Genomic DNA, 20,775 nt, shown 5'->3' on the forward strand with positions numbered 1-20,775 from the left:
ACACAGGATAAAAGTTCTTCAAAATATCTCCTTTTGTGTTCAAAGAAAGAAATTGTATGGGTTTTTGAATCTATGATAACAGTGTTACATTCTGGTGAGCTATTTCTTTAAAGAAATTGATGCAGATATACTTAATTATGGCACAGTTTATTCAACAGAAGAAATGATCATTTTGTTTTAGGGGTAATCAACATTGTTGTTGATATAAGCTGGTGTTTATGTTTCTTCACAGGTCAACACCATATCTTGGAATGAGACAGGAGAATACATCTTATCAGGGTCCGATGACACTAACTTGGTTATCACAAACCCTTACGATAGAAAGGTAAAACAGTGATACAAATGCTGTATAATAATGTTGATGCATTGAATTCTGGTCATGCTAAAATGTTAAAGCTTGATTAAACCAACCCTGTGCAAATCAGGCCTATTATTTTTTTCTTATTCGGTTAAGTTAAAATTAATATGCTGTACTTTTGTCTTTAGGTCAAGACTACTATTCGTTCAGGACACCGGGCCAACGTCTTCAGTGCAAAGTTCATGCCCCAAACTAATGATCAACAGATTGTGTCCTGCTCAGGAGATGGCATCATTTTCTACACACACACAGAGAAGAGCCAAGAAATCAACAGGCAGTGCCAGTTCACCTGCCACTATGGCACTGCTTATGAGGTACAATGTTATGTGAAGAGTGCATTGAGGAGGAAATAAAAGCCACAAAGAGGGAATGGAAACATTTGACATGTGGTGAGGTGGAGGTTGATTTCCTTTTTTTCTGTTTCTTTCTACAGATAATGACGGTGCCAAATGACCCATATACCTTCTTGTCCTGTGGAGAAGACGGTACAGTGAGGTGGTTTGACTTGCGGATTGAAGACGAGCTGCACAAAAGAGGACTGTAAAGATGTAAGAAGGTTTTGAATGTGTAGTAGATGCATACATCATCAAACACTGTGTACCCAAAAGCTCAGCATGTTTCTTTTTGGTGGTGCTCTGGGGAGGAGCTGCTGGCTCCCCTCCACACCCTTCAGTCTCACCATTACAGCTGGTGTAATAACACTGGTACAGAACCTGCACCTCAGACGCATTTTTGAGGAAGCAGCATCCAACCTTGTTTTTTCAACCCACAGAGTGTGTGTGTTGAGGATGTTGTTAGCCTGAAGGCACAATTGCTTTCTGTTGCTATCAGAAGGCATGATTGTGTGAGGCAGAGACAAGCACAATGTTTGTAAGTGCTGTTTGGAGCTCTGCTTGGGTTCTGCCAGGACTTCGGCTGTTGGAAAGGTTTGAAATACAGAATAGATGTGAAGCAGGATTTTGAACCGATTCACAATAAATAAATAATAAAATAAATGTCATTTAATTGGATAGTTTGTTATCTAATGGCTAGGTTTTAACCGTTATTATTTGTGAAGATACTGCAAGGGGTCCTTGAGAAACTAGAATTATTATTATTTTTTTTTTTTATGTAATCATAATGGTATATACTTATACAATTCCTGATCTGATGCAGTAATGCACGTCACTTTCACTTTTTTTTTATTTTTACTAATGCAGCCTTGGCAAGCCCAAAGGACTTTTTGGAAATGATTACCCTTTTGAACATTAGTGTACGTTATTAATTCTATTCCAAATGATACAGAAAAACAGGACTGCTCTTTCTATTTGACCTTTGTGTTTGATTCAGCAATGTTTATTTAAAGATTTCCTGATTCATAAGTTCCTATTCACGTGTTTATTCCTCTTTTACTCTCCATGTCTTTGCCCACTTTCTCTTTTTCTCTGCTGTCCCTTTTTCAGGACATTTTGATTAATTGCCGGAGAGCCGCTACCTCAATATCCATTTGCCCCCTGGTCCCCTACTATCTTGCTGTGGGCTGTTCGGATAGCTCAGTGAGGATCTATGACAGAAGAATGCTGGGAACAAGAGCTACGGGTGAAAAATTATTCATGTTCATCGTTTCAGCCTTTTGTTCTTCTGTGTATCAGGTTCATGGAGGATCAAATATATGTCACCAGATTTAATGATCTTTTATATTTAGCATTTCGAGTCCGATCTGTGTCCTTTCTGTTTCGATTACTGCAATGAGAGGTCCTAAACTCTCAGAACTCTATTAAGCATGTTCCTCCTTTAAACTAGAAAGAAACTTACATTTTTCAATGACTTTTTCAAATTTTCCTAAAAAAGGTTTTTCTATTTCACTAGGTAACTACACTGGCAGAGGGACGACCGGCATGTGTGTACGTTTTGCCCCAGCCCACCTGTCCACCAAGTCCTGCCGCGTCACCTCACTGTGTTACAGTGAAGATGGACAAGAAGTGCTGGTCAGTTACTCATCTGACTACATCTACCTGTTTGACCCCAAAGATGACCAGGCCAGGGAGCTCAAGGGCCCTTCTGAAGAGCGGCGAGAGGAGGTAAGCAGATATCAGGAGGATCTTCACTGGCCATTTTTAAAGTAGTGTGTACCTGACGTCATTTATTGTAAGAGCTGAGGTTGGATTGACCGCAATTATTATTTTTTTAAACATTGAGCATTTGCTTTACATCATTTAGTTAAAAATAGTTAAAAAGATTTACAGTGCCATTACGCTACAGATGTCCCGAGTTCGAATCCCAATTCGATGACCTGTCTGATCTGTCCTATCATAAGGCAAAAATAAATCAATAAAATAAGATAAAAAATACAGTATCTGGTTTATTGCATTTCCCTACTTCAGAAACGTTCTGTTAGTACAGGATGCTAATAGTGCTTAGAAGTGAAGAAAAGTGGAGAAAATAAATATTTATGATTTAAAGCACCTTGTGAAAATATAGACAAAGAGAAAGATCTTAATGAGGATTTGTGTAGAGAAACGAGAGAATTCAAGTGTAGGCCAGTGGAATAATTCATGGGAAATGAATTAAATCAAATGACCAGATCTCTTGTCTCTTGTCATTTTCACATTGTGAGAGCAGAACAAAAAGTAAAAAATCTGCAACACTGCACTTGACAAGATTGCAAAAGCTCTTGCCACAGAAATGATTGTGATATCAGTGTCACGTTAAAAATACCAAGCATTTCAATATTTAAGCATGGTTAACCTGAGGTTTGTTATAGATGCATCGACTTTTAAAATGTTTTCATGCTGAATTAAAGGAATACGTAGTTCACCCAAAAATGACAGTTTGCTGAAAATGTATTCTCCTTCAGGCCATTCAAGATGTAACTGAATTTGTTTCTTCTTTGAATCAGCAGAAGGAGAAATTTAACATTACATCACTTGTTCACCAATGGATCGTCTGCAGTGAGTTAATCACAATAATCCACGAGTAATTCAAATGACTCCAGTCCATCAAAATAGTCTTGTGAGGCAAAAAGCTGTGGGTTTGTAATAAACAAATCCATCATTAAGATATTAAATCTATTGCTCTAGTTTAAAATGGCAGTCCATAATCCATAATAATGCTTCTTCCAGTGAAAAAGTCCATTCCCTGTTGTCCAGTCTCATCAAAATCCACCAACATATTTGTTTAGAACTGTTTTTACTTTTAAATGCCTGTGCCTTTTTACTCTCTTGATTCAGAAGAGACAGCGTTTTCACTGGAGAATGGAGTATTATGGATATAGGACTTAGATTTCACTTCACAAGATGTTAATTGATGGACTAGAGTCATGTGGATTGTTGTGATGTTTTATCATTATGAAAGGCACCCAACAGCAAAGGATCCATTAGTGAGTGAGTGATGTAATGCTACATTTCTCCAAATCTGTTCTGATGAAGAAACCAACTCATCTACATCTTGGATGGCCTGAGGGCTGATGTGAATCTTCATGGTAAACAAGCACTGTTTTAAAGTGAACTGTACTAGTATGTGAAAGCATGAGACCCATGCATCCTCTGAGTGCATGTACTTGACTACAGACACCAGAGTGCTGCTTGTTCACTCTGAAGCATTCAGGCTATGTAACGTATAATGAAATTGCAACCTTTTCTGGTTTCTTAATCGCATAAGACCATATCCTGCTTTCGATTTGAATTCCATCATTTGTGCAGCCCTAATAGAAATGGAGCCATACATCTGAAAGTCAAGAGCGACTGGTCTGGGGGCAAGTGTGTGCTGTTAGTCTGTTCATGCCTAAAGCAAAATCTAAATAAAGGACTTTTGAAGTTCCCTGCGCTCTTGTCTCATGCACTCTGTATAATCCTCAGCAGTGCTGTGCTTCAGTGGTGCAGTTTGAAAATAGTTTTGTAGAGGATGTCAGAGAGGATAGATCAAATGACAGTGATGCTATGGTTTAGGATGTGGATCACTGCTTGTTGCACTGCTCAGAGAAATTTCAATGTTAAGACTGATTCTAGCCAGGGAATAAAAATATGCAATATTGAATTTTATGTCTATATATTGATGTTTATTTTGTGAAATTGTACAGTAACACAGCATAATTAAATGAACCTAAATACGTGTTCAAAGTACAATTCATTTATTTTATGTGTAAAACTTTTTTAATGAGGAAATGTATGACTGACTGCAACTTTAATGGAAAGAAAAAGCAAAGGAAGTTAGGCTTTGTAATTTTTACATCGTGTACTAACCAGGCATGATGCAACACGTTTCCAGCAACAATTATCTGTCACAATGTGTCACATTTTTAATACCAGTGAATACAATCACAGCCAATCCATGCAGATTCTTTTTAAAAAATAAGTAAAAAATAAAAAGTTCTCTTATGCTGCTCACTTATTTGGTCAAACATCAAAAATATGTATGTTTTAGTTTTGCATACATAAACAGTAAGCTCTTTAAGCTAAACTGCCGGGTCTATATTTTCCTTCTGTATTGGGACTATAGTGGTGAAATTTGCTGGGTCACCGCTTCAGTCCCTTCAGCTGTTGTACGGTGTGATCAGCTGTGTCCGGATCCCCCGCGATCAGATTCCTTTCCAAATAGAGGTGCAGACACACGCAGCACACCACAGCTGAGACAGAAATAGGCCCCCAGTGCACAATGACTGCCAGCTAGAAAAAAGGAGCTCCTGTTGACTGCAATAAATCTGTGCTATAGCACCAAGGTTTTACTCAACTCTTTTGCAATCAGTGAATGTAGAGCTAGAGCAATGTGAAATTGTTGAGGACTTAGTATGGTTTACTTGTATGTATGACATTCAAACTCATTGTTGGCAGCAGAGATATTAGAAAGGAGCCCTCTTAGGACCGCTATAGTTTAGCCTGTTCATTAGAATGAGGCCCATCCATCCAAATAAATGTTTCAAAGACCCTGCTGAGGAGATATTGTGAAGTAATGTACAACAACTACTGGTTAAATCAATCAAGAATTCAAATTTACATTTTAAATATTACTTTTTTTTCAAAGACCCAATCTGAGTACTGCAGGTTTTACTTAAAATAAATGGTGCTTTGATCTAAACCACAAGCACCTTAACAGGCATGTGTCCTTTCCAGCCTCTTAACCAAGTAAAAAAAGAATAGCATTTTATCCCTCCATGTGAAGTGGAGAGAAGCTGCAGTGCTCATTATTAGATTATTTATAGAATGAACACATTGGTCTCTGATGTGCTTTGTTTGGTCTAATGTGGCTGTGTTAGAGCCGGTGCTTGGCTTGTTAATGCACACTAGCACCCAAAATAGAGTGTCCTGACTGACTGAGATGGTAAAAGTGTGAGAGCGAGGCACGTGGCAAAGTGGCCTCAATAGTTAATCCCATCAACATCCCAAGTTCTTTCACTTTTTAACTTTTTAAACGTATAGTTTAGCCCAAAATAAAAACTAAACTCATTATCTACTTGCCGCCTTCCGTGGAAAACAAAATTAACATATTTTGCAAAAAAACAAACAAACGAGGAAAATCAATGGAGTGCAATATTGTTTGGACTCCACTGGCTTTAAAAATACATTAATTACATTACATTACTTCATGAAGCTAAAGCCATTTTAACTTGGGTGGCACAAAGAGATAGATCACTTTGCATTGTACAGTAGCCTCTTTTACCATGGGTTAAAATATTTGTTGGTCATCCTTCCTGCAAACATGCTGGACTAGATGATTCTACAGTGATGTCAAGTCTCAGGGTAGAGAGTGTTATTTTTAGGGCGTGTGAGAGGTTTTGACTGTGACTGACAGCTTGTTGATGTGTGTTCCCGCAGCTGAGGCAGCCCCCTGTCAAGCGCTTGCGTCTGAGGGGCGACTGGTCGGACACAGGGCCGCGCGCTCGACCTGAGAGCGAGAGGGAGCGTGATGGTAAGATGAGAACTTGCAGGCACAAATGCTGGTGTCACAAATACTGAACACACAGCAGCACGGATGGTACATATACACAGGCGAATAAACACTGAGGGCTCTGTTTACAAACAGGCTTATTGGGTGACTTCAGATTAATGCATCAAGAATAGATCCACAGATATGTGTGTTCTTCTACTTGTCAGAAATTGACCGATTTTTTTTTTTTTTAAATGTATTTTATTTTTTACTAGCGGATGTTGTTATAAAGCAGCTTATTTTTATATGATAATCAGCACTTCCTAGTCTAGCTTAACTCTGTAACTAATAAATTCTATAAGACCTGAAATGTGTAACCCATCCCACACTTTTTATTATACCTATTAGCAGCATTTCATAGTCAATCCAAAATTGTGGTTTTATTTTATTTATTAGCACTTTCTTCTTAGCCACATCCTGTCAAAAAGATCTGTTATCCTTTAAAACTGTATTCAAATGTTAAAGCATCAAGGCATTGTCTACCATAGCTGTTTACCACAAATCATTTGCACATCCACTTCAGCTCCAGCTGTCTCCTCCATGAACAGGGCTGTTGTCCGCACTGGCATTCTCCTCCATGTTTTCAACGAGCTGAGGCCTGCGGTCTCTAGTGTCTCTCAATACATCTTTAATCTCCCTCAGTACCTCTGACTTTAAATATCAACAGCTTAGTTTGTCTAAGGGGAACTTGTTAGCTTTTCACAGGGGTTTAGTCCAAAGCCTGCTTTACTTCACTACTTCCTGGCATATTGCAGCTTGCTCTTGATTGTAAACAGAAGGCTTCCAGTGCTTCTGCTTTCTGTGAGTGGAATGATTTAGGTTCTGATTTGCTTTGATATTGATCATGAAGAATTTGTTGTCTTTGCAGGAGAACAGAGTCCAAATGTATCGCTAATGCAGAGGATGTCGGACATGTTGTCACGCTGGTTTGAAGAGGCTAGTGAGGCCCAGAGCAGCAGAGCACGTCCTCAAACTCGACCCAGAGGTAAAAACAGCCTTGGTCCACACTGAATATACACACTATGAATATACTGATATATTCTTCAGTTCTTTGCAAAGTTATTTTTTGTTCTTGCACCACTGGAAAAAAAAAAGGTTATTTTGACTTTATCTTACAATTCTGAATTTTTACTTGCAATTGCGAGTTTTCATCTCGCAATTATGAGATGTAGATTTTTATCTCAGAATTGTGAGAGATACATTTTCATTTGTTAGTTATAAAGTGAGAATTGCGAGATATAATCTTGCAATTCTGACTTTTTTTTTCTAAATTGAGATATAAACTAAGCAATTGTGAGTCATAAATTGAGAAATGCGAGATATAAACTTGCGATTCTGACTTTTTTTCTCAGAATTGCGTGATATGTATTTGGAGTTTCAGTATTGTATGATTTATACAATACAAATATAATCATACAATAAAGCACAACTTGATTATAAACTCGCAAATTTGAGAAAAAATTAAGAATTGTACTATTTAAATTCTGACTTTATATATATTTCTTTTTCAGAGTTTATATCTCAACTGAATCAGAATTGCGAGTTTGAATTAGAACAGTTCTGAGAAAAAATGTCTGAATTGCTAGATGTTAACTTGCAATTGCAAGGAAAAAAGTCAGAATTGTGAGATAAAAACTGGCAATTACCTTTTTTTTCTTCTTTCATTCAGTCGAAGAAACAGGCTTCCATAGTATGCTGTTGCGGACATACCGACAAACATAACATAAAATACAGACCTCTCAATAACAAAATAGCATCTGGTCATAGGTATATGGATATGTTTGCACAAGCTCTGTAATTCAGCATTCCAGTCAAGTAAAGTCACGTTTATTTCTGTAACTTTTTATAGATTGCTTTAAAGCATTCATTTTTGCTGCATTAAATATTAAAAAACTGTCAGTGTTTTTTTTTCAGTTAGAATTACAACTTCAATATTTTACCATACTTTACAATAAAGCAGCTCTCCATTGTGTCTAAGTTTTGACATGTGTCTGACTTTGACGTGGAAATGTTCTCTGGTTGATTTCTTCTGTTCAGTCTGTCAAAGTAGGCAGAACCCCAGAGCACACCTACATATTATTATAATATAAATAATATAAATCTTCATGGACCAATGGTAGTTTGAAAGTGTTAACAAACTTTTCTGGAAACTTTGCTTTGGCAAGCTGTGTCGAAATCCAAACAAACTTTCTTTGGACCTGATTTTGTTTTGCAATGACAACACACCAGATCGTTCTTCTATTTATCTTGAAGTATATAGGGGCTTTAAAAGCTCTTCCATGTGACTTACATTTGCATTGCAAAAAGCATTGAATGCTATGGAGGCAATTTCATATTTGATCCTCTTTGTCAGTAAACATCAACTAATGAATGGTTCAATGAAGCATGTATCACATTCTGTAATTAAATGTCCTCTATAAAAAATTTAAAAACTCCATGAATTCAAAATTTACTCTTAAATGTTAAGCTCAAGGTTTGATGATTTGTCTCAAGGTACGGCCGCTCGACCAGAAGGAACATCTGCAACCTCAGAAACAAACACTCAGGCACAAGAGCCCAGTGAGGTCTCAGCTGAAGGTGCGATGGAGGTGGAGACACCCTCCTCTGATCCTCCACCTCCACCTGCTGCTCCTCCTGCACCTCCAGAGCCCCTCCCCAAGTCCATCTCCTCAGGCTCCTCCTCCTCAGGCTCCTCCTCCACTGTGACAGCTCCTGCCCCCTCCAGCTCGTCCTCCGTGGAGAGCGCTGCTTCCTCCTCTCTCCTCACATCCCCAGACACAGAGCAGAGGAGCCAGGATGAAGTTACGTCCACTTCCTCAGCCACACCCACTCCTTCAGCCACACCCACCCCATCTAGAGAGGCAGCTTTATCTGGTAAGTCTGTCACAATTAGCAAAACACTGATCAGTGAATTCATCTTTAATATGAGACAATGGCAATGTTTACATGCACATAATGTTCCATTTAAAGTCCATATTTTACATTTTAATCTATTTTAAGAATAGATATTTACATGCTTTACAGCTATTATAAAAAGGAGTTTTGTCCACATATACTACTGTTCAAAAGTTTGAGGTCAGTAAGATTTTGTTTAAAAGAAATTAATACTTTTATTCAGCAAGGATGCAATTAGTTGATTAAAAGTGACCGTTAAGATATTTATAATGTTACAGAGGTTTATATGTAAAATAAATACTTCTTTTTGAATGTCCTGTTCATCAAAGTATCTTGAAAAATATGTATCTCAGTTTCCAGAAGAATATTAAACAGCACAGCTGTTTTCACCAATTATAAGACAATAATCATAAGAATAGAATGATTTCTGAAGGATCATGTGACACTGAAAACTGCAGTAATAGCTGCTTCAGTTTTTACATCATATTTTCAAATATATTTAAATATAAAACAATTATTTAATTTTAAATATTATTTTACAATATAATTGTTTGTAAAAACCAAAGTAGTGGCTTAATTCAGATCATATGATCCTATTCCAGTAGTAATCCGAATTGTCTTGTGCATGTAAATATAGTCATTGTATCTCTCCTCCATAAAGACGATGTGCTTATAATGAACTTTCAAATCGAAATCATTTCATTCAATTTATGTTATTGGTCCATTTATCATGTCTGCTTGCTATACATCTCCCAACCATCCAACTTTATGTATTTTCTTTTTTATTCTTTTAAGGTGGGGTTTATTTTTTGAACATTGTGTGCTGTTAGGGCCTGCATCAACAATCTCATTAACAGAGGCAGGATGTTACATGTAGTGTCTTTTGTCTTATTTTTTAATCGAATGATAAATCCCTCCTTTTTGCTCATCATGCCATTGCAGGCGTTTCTGTTCATGCCCCTAGAACATGTGTGGACGTGTGAGTGTAATGCACGCTTTTGTTATTTTTTATGACGGGTGATGAAACCCTGCAGTCTTGTCTGACATCACTCAGCCTACAGCTTCAATCTTTAATTTGCTCTTTTACCCAGCATTCCTCCTCATCTATGATTTGCCTCTCTTCTTTTCCCCCCATCCCATCAATTTTCCCATCTTGCTCTTCTCTCTCCCTCTGACCCCACACTGTCAGAATATGGTCCTCACAGGCTGCCGGTAAGTTTAGTGTGTAGACGTTTGCAGAGGCTGCTTCTCCTGTCTGACCCCCCAGGACAGGGCAGACGCTCAGTCCCTTCTGTACCCGAGACCTCCAGCACAGAGAGTTCAGCCCAACAGGCTGCTGCTTCTGACGCAGGGCCCCCTGCAGGTTACCATCTTTTCCCTGCCTGCATCCCTGCTCTCCTTTAACCTCCTGACCCCTCTAGCTGCCTGTCTAATGGCTGTACTGGTTTGCTGCTGCACCTCTGGTTATGGAGTGTGTTCCTCTTCCCCTCTGCCACACAGATGTGCACACATCTAACCGCTGGTCATTCACGCTCACATTCACCAATAGCAGAGCTCTGCTCCAAAACCTAGTGAGCTGCCCACCTAGGTGACATTTTTAGACCTCACAGATACACACCTGACTCAAAAGCTGTTCAAAGTTATGATGCCGTGTAATGTACTCCGCTTTGGTCAAAATATTAGACAGTATTACACATATACTATTATGAAATATTATCGCTATTTAACATCAGAAATTTTGAAATAATTTTAACATGCAGATTTTGGTCAAGAAACATTATTATTATGAGCATTGAAAACAGTTGTTCTACTTAATATTTTTTGTGGAAAACATGATGCATTTATTCAAAAGAACAGCATTAATTTCAAGTAGAATTTTGGTAACAATGCAAAAATCTTTACTGTTACTTTTTATCAATTTAATGTGTCCTTTGTTTTAAGGAAAACAATCTTACTTCTGAACACTTGTAAATCTTGCACTGACTTTTTTGGATAAACTGACTTTATGGAAAAGCGTCCACATCGAATGCACCTTGATTTAAGAGAGGGCTTTAGAAGTTAGCTGCCTGTGTAGTCAGTAAGTGAGGTAGCTTACTAGATCTTGGAAAAGAGCTCAGATGTCAAACGTGTGCATATACTGCCATCTGTTGATTGATTCACCTGAAATGCAATCACACAAATAAAGATGGTTTGTACTGTTTGATGGTGGCAGTTTTTTAGTCTCCAATTTAAACCTTAAATATTGATCAACGTTTAACTAGTTCTTTTCATACCTTCTCTTGTTGCACTTCACTTTGCAATGTTCCGCAAAATACTTCTTAATGCTATCAGTGAGTGGGACCTGCTCACTTATTTTAGACATATATGCAATGATTAGACAAAAACTGAATGTATTTGTTGTCTATGAAACAGGCACTTCAGTAAAAGTTAATTTTATTCCATAGCCCAAGTGTACGCAGTGTATTTTCTGTGCTTAAAGCATTATACTATTAGTTCAGCAACATCCTGACGTCACATTTTGCTGGTTATTTGCAAACACTTTCCAGAAATAAATGACTTCTGGTTGCTTTGTCGCTGAAAGGCACTGTCAGCGTAGGTAACTCCTGAACTACAGATTGCCGTATGACTTGTTTATTCTGCCTGATAGTGAATACTGCATTAAAGAAGGCTATGCATCAGTTTGTTCCTGATAAATTGTTCTCTTATATTTGCTCACCTCCTGGATGCCATTTCACGTTTTTTGAGGAACAGCTTACTCAATCTGTAACCCTTGGCTTTGTGTTTTTAACTGAGAATTAAGCCTCCTAGACTCATCTTTACAGAGTTTTGGGCTTTTCAGTTTGTTGTGGGAAGTTTTTCCCCTGCGTGTGCTGCAGTGTGTTTCTTGAGGATTTAGTTCTGCACTTAAATGTTTGTACTGGCTCTGTTGTTGCTTGAGTTTTTCAGGATGTCTTATTTTTGTTTCAGATTCTCCCTCATCTGTGGTAAACAAACAGCTTGGATCCATGACTCTGGATGAGGAGCAGGGTGCGTCTTCTCCTCTTTTTTCTTTTCCTTTTGCTCATTTTCATACAATCCTTTGCATTTGAGCTCTGTACATTACTGATTGAAGCAGCTCTTGTCCTCGGTCACCTTAAGAAGACTCTTCAGATGTGCCTCTGGGTAAACAGAAAAACTTCAGAAAGATACAGAGGCTTTCTGTCAATCATTTTCAGTCAACTGACATACTTTTTCTCCCCTCCTCTGGGGCCGAGTTCATATCAAGCTCATCTTTCAAATAATGTCCTGAACTAAGAGACACATGTTTACTTCCCCTCACTCTCTACTTAATGAGTTCACCCTCTGTCAAGTCAAGTCAAGTCACCTTTATTTATATAGCGCTTATTTATATTAGCACAAAACAGATTGTGTCAAAGCAACTGAACAACATTCATTAGGAAAACAGTGTGTCAATAATGCAAAATGACAGTTAAAGGCAGTTCATTATTGAATTCAGTGATGTCATCTCTGTTCAGTTTAAATAGTGTCTGTGCATTTATTTGCAATCAAGTCAATGATATCGCTGTAGATGAAGTGACCCCAGTCTGTGAGACTAATGTGGGCTTGCACATCAACATTTAGCTTAAAGGGGTCATATCACATTTTTTTCATTGACCTTTTGAAGCATTTATTGTTATAAAAACATTCTGAAAAATACTAGTAATGACAGAACTTCCGTCTCAGTTAAACTAAGCTAGAAAAATTTACTGTTCTGGATTTTAAAAATGTTTTGAAAGAAGTCTCTTATGCTTACCAAGACCAAAACAGTAATATTTTGAAACATTATTACCACTCAAAAATAACTTTTCTGTTTTACTATACTCTAAAATGTAATGTATTTTTTGTGGTGACAGCTGAATTTTTAGCAGTCATTACTCCAGGGTCACATGATCCAAATCATTCTAATAAAGTTTTATTATTATTATTATAAATTAAATTGTTTATAACAATTTTTATGTTCCTTGATTGACATTCATAAAAGATGATATGACTTCTTTAAAATGACTTTGCTATTTTTGCTTTGGAATATGTAATGTTTCCTGAAAACCAAGGAAACACCAATTTTGGAGATATTTCTTATTTACGGCTGGCATCTTTTCTCCATGTCCATACTGGTGCCTGTACTTTTTCCCCTTCAGAACAATAAACCTTAAATTGCGAATTCTCTTCGCTTTGGGTTAACTGCTCGCAATTATTGAACTTTAACCAAACTATAATCAAAATTTTTGTAGCCTGGGGTCTATCGGTTTAGCTCACTTTGCCACATAATCTTTTTTTCTCCTTTTTTTTTTTGTCTACACTAGGCACTGTTTGCCACAATATAAATAACAGTGAAACTGCATGGTTCTCAGTAGCACAGAAAGATTTATATGCTGTTATGCTCCTTTATTTAGAATGTTATTGTAAACATTACAAAAAAAAAAAAAAAAAAAAACAATTCTCAGGAAAACCTGAGCATCTGAAGCTGCCATTCTGAAACAAGGTATTTCTCAGTACTGCCGAAACTGCAATACTGGTGCATGATAATTACTTTTCAATATTTCAGAAAAGCTGCTTCTATGATTAAATGTGGAGATGTGACAAATGTAATGTTCTCAAGGAAAACCCTCTTTCTAAAAGCTCAGTTTCACATCCCACATGTCCTCTGTCTTTCCTCCAGGAGGTGCAGAAGCAGCAGGTTATGTAATCAGCGATCAGAGTACAGGTGTCAGTAAAGCTTCCCCAGACACTGTAGAAACTGTGCCATCACTTGGCACCAGCGGCGGGAGCAGCAGCACTCCTCCAGGACCTGGGCGGACTGGCACAGCAGAACCTGTTCTCAGTCTGCACTACAGCACTGAAGGCACCACCACTAGCACCATCAAACTGGACTTCACTGATGAGTGGTGAGTGACCAGAGAATCAGCCTTGACCTCAGCACACAAATCACTCCCACAAGCCTCTAAACTAAGCATTGGTCTCAAACTCAATTCCTGGAGGTCCTCAGCTCTGCACAGTTTAGCTCCAACCCTAATCAAACACACCGGATCCAGCTAATCAAGGTGTTCAGGATTGCTAGAATCTTCCAAGCAGTTGTGATTTGGAACTGGTTGGAGCTAAACTCTGCAGAGCTGTGGCACTCCAGGAATTGAGTCTGAGACCATTGCTCTAAAGAGTCTTGCTATAGAAGACCTCAGTGATCCTCAAATCTGGTTCGCGAGATCCACTTTCATGCAGAGTTTAGCTCTAACCCTAATCAAACACACTTGAATTTGCTAATCAATGTCTTCAGGATCATTAGATAATCACAGGTAGGTTTTTTTGATTAGGGTTGGAGCTAAACTCTGCAGGAAAGTGGATCTCCCAAGCCAGATTTGAGGATCATTGAAATACCTAGTTTTAAAAATAATGTTCCACAAAATAATGCAATGAAATCTGTTTTATTTATTTATTTATTTATTTTTTGAGGCTACGACTAGTGTGATCCGATACACAAGCAAATGACTCTAAAGAAACTGGTTCTTTTAATGAATCACTCATAAAGGCTCACAAATTTACAGTATATAATTTTTCATCCATTAATAAAAACTAAAATGAAATTATTTTAGTCATGTTTAACCCAAAAAGTTTCTCCAATTAAAGTATACATTTTTCATGTTTTCTCTGAGCAATAAACAGTGTTGATGTTGACAAAAACCTAAAATTAAAAGCCATTTTCGTTAATTGAATGAAAGCTGAAATAAAACAAATATTAGTTGAAATAACTTTTAAATGATTATTATTATTTTTTTTTTTTTTTTTGGAATGTTGCCATGGCAATTAAAATAAGTTGAAGTATTAAAATTTTGAAAAACTGAAAAATAAATGGTAAATGTAAATGTTAACTAAAAGGGATAAATCTAAATTAATCAGCATTTATTGAAATAAAGCTGAAACAAAATAAAAATAAATACTAAATGAAAAAATAAATAAATGTGAAAAATAAGATATATTTTGCCTTTGCAACTAATACTAAAATGATTGAAACTAAAGTAACAAGAAAGCTAAAAAGAAATATTAAACAAAAATGAATAAAAATTACAAAAGTACATTTACAAAATGACTAAAACAAAAACTGAAAATACAAACATTATAATATATTATGTTATTGTAATTATTATAATATAATAATACAATAATTATAATATAATTCAAAATATTAATAAATACTATAATACTACATAAATAAAACTCAGATATGTCAGATGTCAAGTTTGTGATATGAAATTCTCTTTGGCTGCCTTCCTTCTTTATTTGATTGTGAGTATTTATTTTTAAGAATGCATTTTCTTTTTTGTAAGAACAAATCACTAACTTTTCTTTTTCATTATGTAAAGGAGCAGTCCAACGTCCAGTGCCAAATGCAGCAGTGGAGGACATAATGTTGGGGAGGTGGGTGAGGAAGAGCCCACAGGTCAAACCTCGGGGGAAAGTGAGTCGACAACCACATGGCCATTGCTACAGAATTTGTGTTATGTGACTTATTTTTGGAGGTTATCTTACATTTTCTCTCATAAACAGGTTCAAGCTCAGCCTCAGGGAGTCAACCCACACCCAATGGGGGCAAAACTGCAGACGGTGGCACGGAAAAGGCCTCCATCAGCTCTCAAAACAGCACGCCACTGGCGGCACCACCAGAGGGGCTGTCAACCGAAGACACGGCTCGTCCCAGCGCTCCAACGGAAGAGCTCCAGGCTGCTGCTTCGGTGGAGCTGAGCGAACAGTGCAGGAGGAGCGAGGCCGCTGGAACGGGCGGCCAGGGTTCGACTCAACCATCCCGCAATCAGGACTCTGATGACAGTGACGATGACCCCATCCTTATCCCTTCAGCCAGGTACAGAGGAGGGCAGGGACAGAGGTATGGACTCTCGTCATGTCAAGATGTTTAATGATGCAAATCGTCACAATGTGTGGGCAAATTAAATGACTGACGTGAAGTCCCATAAAACATGACAACATGAGTTTATGCTAAACCGTGTTTATCTTTTGGACAGTCATAAGTAAAATGCTCCTCTTCTCATTAGATTTAATTACAGAGGATCAGCTGTAGGTGATAGGATGATAAGGTACTGTAATGTTTCTGAGGTAGCCTCTTATATAATCTAATTGCAAGGGGTGCAGATATGATTAACTATTTATTAACCTGATATAAATTTTGTGTGGCTGTGTAAAATATGCTATGTGTGTTACGTGTATCACAAAGTGTGTGATTTAATAGTTCATATTAACTTTATTACTGCCTGAGAGTGTGCTAAATGTTTGCATAAGGACCGTTTGGTTAGTTACTAACCAAGTCAACTAATTTCGTGCATGAATTTACAAGTGAACTTAGGTATAATTGTTTGGAGTTCAAAAACCATATTCAGATTTAAAAAGTATTAATTTATTTAAAATTTCTCTAAAATTCTTACAGAAAAGCTGAGCTTCTACGGCTCTCTGCAGGCATCAAGGATTCATCAGCTTCACTCAATAAACATTTTGTTCTCTTAAAGAGACAAATACAGCTATAAGTCACAGTGTAATTCCATGAATTATCAGCTATTAAATGTAAAATCAAAAACACATAATTTTATGAATTTAACATGCACATAAAAGTAATGCTGTTACTGTTGTGTCATGAAAGGAGAAGCTCCATCTACATTTTCTGCCAAAAAAATAAAAAATTCAGATCTAGTGTTATCTTGCACAGTGCTGTAAGACTTTGTAAAACGATTTAAGCTTGTGAAAATTTGACCATACTGTACTAATATTATGTTGAGCTGGAATGTGTTTTGAAGTTGTAGTGCATAAATGATTTTTCATGAGCTTTGCTCTGCATGCTCTGTTTTTCATAGACGCTCCGCCGCGGCTCGGATCCAGGAGCTGTTCCGCAGGAGAAAAGAACGGCGAGAGATGGAAGAGAGTGAGACTCAGAATATCAGGAGACCCTCTGTCAAGATGATGTACAAGGGCCACCGCAACTCCAGGACCATGGTACGCTGTCTGTTTATTGTCTCATGCACACTGTACACAAAATCCAACTTTCTGTCACTTCTTATTAGCTCTAGTATAACATATGAACAATTGTGTAAAAAACATTAACACAGATGTTTCACTTTAATGACCTGACTGTTCGTGCAGATTAAAGAGTCGTGTTTCTGGGGGAATAACTTTGTGATGAGTGGCTCGGATTGTGGCCATATCTTCATCTGGGACAGACACACAGGAGAGCACCTGATGCTGCTGGAGGCCGACAACCATGTGGTCAACTGCCTACAGCCTCACCCTTATGACCCCAGTGAGCAAAGAAATACCTGAAAACAATAGATAGAGACCAGTTTGGATCACAGCATTTGGTCTGATGTGTGTGTTTTTTTTTTAACAGTTCTTGCTTCATCTGGAATTGACTATAACATCAAGCTGTGGTCGCCTTTAGAACAGTCAACGTCTTTTAACAGAGTCCTTGCTGAAGAGGTATGGACAGGGTTTTCTGCTTAATTCTCTGAAGAATTTCCTGTTTTGAGATGTAATTGAATCCCCACTAGATGGCACAAGAGCTCCAAGTATTGTGGTTGTCTAAGCCTAAGGAGCTGTGTCTGTTTTTATAGAGGAAAATACATAAAATAGAGGCGTTTTGAGGAAGGCAGTTGTATTGTTTTTTCTGTGCCATTGCTACAGGAGTAAAGTGTTAGCAAACGTGGATTTAATTTCCTGATTTGTTTCTGTGCTGTAGGTGATTGCTCGTAATGAGTTAATGCTGGAAGAGACGAGGAACACCATCACCGTCCCTGCTTCCTTCATGCTTCGAATGCTGGCATCATTAAATCACATCAGAACAGGTGAACTTCCTCATGTCCCTTTCTTAACTCACTGACTGTATACATACAGTGAGATCCAACAGAGTACAAATCGAAATATTTAAAGGTGCTTCAAATGTATCTGGTTGTTAAAATAGGTATTGCAGTCCAAAATATTGGAGAGGATTTTTTTCACCTGGCCCCTGCTCCTCAGACTTGACATACACACGCAGGTTGCCAGATTGACGACACCAACAGGAATGAGCACACTTGATGACGAATAAGATGAAATACACTGTGTTTTCCGCCAACTGGCAACCTGGGGTGCAAAATTGCAACTGGGTAAACTGGCAGTGGGTGGGTTTCACAAACCAAAACAGTCCGACATTCCGGCCGGGATGCACATTTTTGAAGGAGAATATAAAAACATGGACGTAGTGTCCGTGACGTCACCTGTAGTTTTCAGAAGAGTGCTTTTGAAGCTCAAAGTGGGCAGAGCGGCCGTCGCCATCTTGGCAGCGCGTCACTCCCAGATCATCAAAAATGGGCAAAAAGGCGGGAGCTGGTTGCTGAAGCCAGGCCCACCTATAGCTCGACTGGAGTGTCAGCTGCCAATCCAACTGTCACTCAACTGTCCACGCCCTTAATTATGCAGAACTTTAAGGCTTAATATAATTTAAATGGATGAGTTATAAAAAATAAAAATTCACCCCGCTCACAGTTGTCATCAAGGGGAAATTAGCAATATAGAACAAAATAAATTTTTTTGTACTAGGCTGTAAACATGTTTTTTTTTTCTGCTGTAAAGTTGGCTATTTTAACAGTACCTTTTGAAGCCAGTCGATGAATTGCAGTTTTAGTCACTTCTTTGTTGGCTTCAAGAGAGATTGGGATGTTGCCGCTTGAGAATATATTGAGATATTTTCTTAAATCTCTGCAAACATTTAATGGTATTTCAATGCTTTAGTAGAATCAAAAAAACCTACATACAGCACCTTTAAGATAAATCATATTTAGCAATGATATTTACACTTCTTTTTTTAACTGACCAGCATTCGTCACTGGATACTTACTCCAGCATTTGGTTTTACTACCTTGAACAGGTGTCTAAATCTTTCTTCCTCTTCCCTTCTTTTATCCTCAGACCGTGTGGAGGGTGATCGTTCGGAAGGCTCCGGACAAGAGAACGAGGATGAACAGTAGCCCTTCTTCTACAAACGAGTGTTTTTTTTTTTTTTTGCTACAGTGCACTTGAGCATTTGAGATTTGTACAAGTTACAAAATAGAGTATTTCCATGTTAGTTCTGTTTTTGGCATTATTTTTTAATGAGACTTTTCGTACTAATTACTCTATATGAGAGTAAACTGCATCTGGGGAGTTCATGCAAACAAGATGATACGCAAGAAATTTAAAGATGTGGCTAAACGGCTGGTGCTTGAGAGTATTTAAGTGCAATATTAATTTGTTAAACAGTTGAGCTTGGAACGGTGTTAAGTGTGAAACTTTATTGTAGCCTCAAATGAAGAACTCTGATGTTTGTATACCAGGAATTATGCATGTCAAACATGAGAAAATGTGTTCTCTTAGTCTTTACCATTGTTGGCTCTTTTTTCTTCTTTTTTTTTTGTCATTACATTTGTCATTGCATTGCACAGGGATCTTCTGCCTAACGCCAATCACAGGTACTAGCAATATTTCATTATCCAAACCAGCCATTATACATTGTTACACTGCAGAATGTTTATAAAAGTTTATTAAAATGAGAACCATTTTTGACTCGGTCTATACATAAAACCCACTGCTGTCTAGCCACATGGCTGAAGCATTAGTTGGCAGGTCGTGTTTTTCTCTCTCCTATCAGCACAGATGGCCTTTGTTGTGGCAGCTGTTGGCTTGAGCGTTCTGCTAAGTGACTAGTGATCGCTGGGAAAAGCTAAGATGAAATATCTCCTCGTCTAATAGCGTGCCATTCTATGCTAACCTCATTCAGCACAGTTAAGGAATGTAAGCCATTTTTAAGTGGTTTTCCACAGATTTTCGGATTAAGTTCTGGTTCCTTTTCAATCCATGTACCGGAGACATTAAAAGTGTTTGTGATTCAAACAAAACATGACTGAAAGCTTGTTGAGTACCCATAAAGAATTTAATAACAGTACAAAAAAAACAAAAAAAATAACGTTATGTGCTGTGGTTTTCAAACAGATAGTGCAGCCAGAAGCAGCGCTGCATATGACAAAAAGGCCTATTAATATTAGTATATATAACTGACTGGCATAATGCAAAAAAAAGATTGATTAATCCTTATTGAGTACATTTTCTAAGTATACTAAAACTATTAGGAACAAAAACAGATGTGAGAAGTCACTGATCAAACGTAACAAAATCTTCAAGTGCAATTGTACCAGTGTCTTTCTCGCACCATTACATTCAGTCAAAACATTTTTAATCAGATTTTCCACCGAAAACTATGGCTAAAACAGCATTTTAAGAGTCTTTCGACCTTTGATCGTGCCCAGTATCTCTCTCTCATTTACATGTTAATTCAATGCCTGAAGGCAATTTTTTTTTGGCCACATCAATATAACCCCAAAGACATTTGGTATATTTTTCTATATACCTGGTGGCACTTATAATAACTGAATATATTAACAGACCTGAAATTAAAACAGCAGAGAGGAGCTGAAGCATAATCATTCTTCCAAACAGTCAGGACGTAAAAAACGGAGTGGTTACAGTTTCCTTAAAAGATGAGAGTAAACATAATACACACAGTACCCGACCCAGGC

At 37.6% G+C, this 20,775-nt stretch overlaps 1 pseudogene; it reads left to right on the forward strand.

The window, feature by feature from the left end:
* Window positions 1-791: 791 nt before the first annotated feature.
* LOC113108422 (DDB1- and CUL4-associated factor 6-like) lies at window positions 792-20,092 on the forward strand (annotated as a pseudogene).
* The last annotated feature ends 683 nt before the right edge of the window (window positions 20,093-20,775 follow it).

This window comes from Carassius auratus, chromosome 9, assembly GCF_003368295.1.
Source record: "Carassius auratus strain Wakin chromosome 9, ASM336829v1, whole genome shotgun sequence".
Taxonomy (NCBI): Eukaryota; Metazoa; Chordata; class Actinopteri; order Cypriniformes; family Cyprinidae; genus Carassius; species Carassius auratus.